Below are 315 nucleotides of genomic sequence, written 5' to 3' on the forward strand. Positions count from 1 at the left end.
GAACCTGGCTGTCTGCTTCAGGGCTGCAGAAGAGCGGTGTAGGCTACGTGCAGCCTAAAATCGGGATCAAATTCATTTCTCCTTCCAGAAGAGAAAGGACCATTCGTTCAGCTTTTCTGCCCCACTTCTCCATCTAGCGGCGGAAACGCTCATTGTTAAGACTTCTAAAGATGTGTTATTTCATGCTGTTACATAAATAGCCTCAGGGTCTGAGGCTAAATGGCTTCACACCCTTAGGTGTTTTTGAACCGGGCATGTTCGATTAGGCTATCTATTCGGAATGTTTTATCGAGTCGAAAATACACAAAATGTAAC

Source organism: Perca fluviatilis, chromosome 20 (genome assembly GCF_010015445.1).
Source record: "Perca fluviatilis chromosome 20, GENO_Pfluv_1.0, whole genome shotgun sequence".
NCBI lineage: Eukaryota > Metazoa > Chordata > Actinopteri > Perciformes > Percidae > Perca > Perca fluviatilis.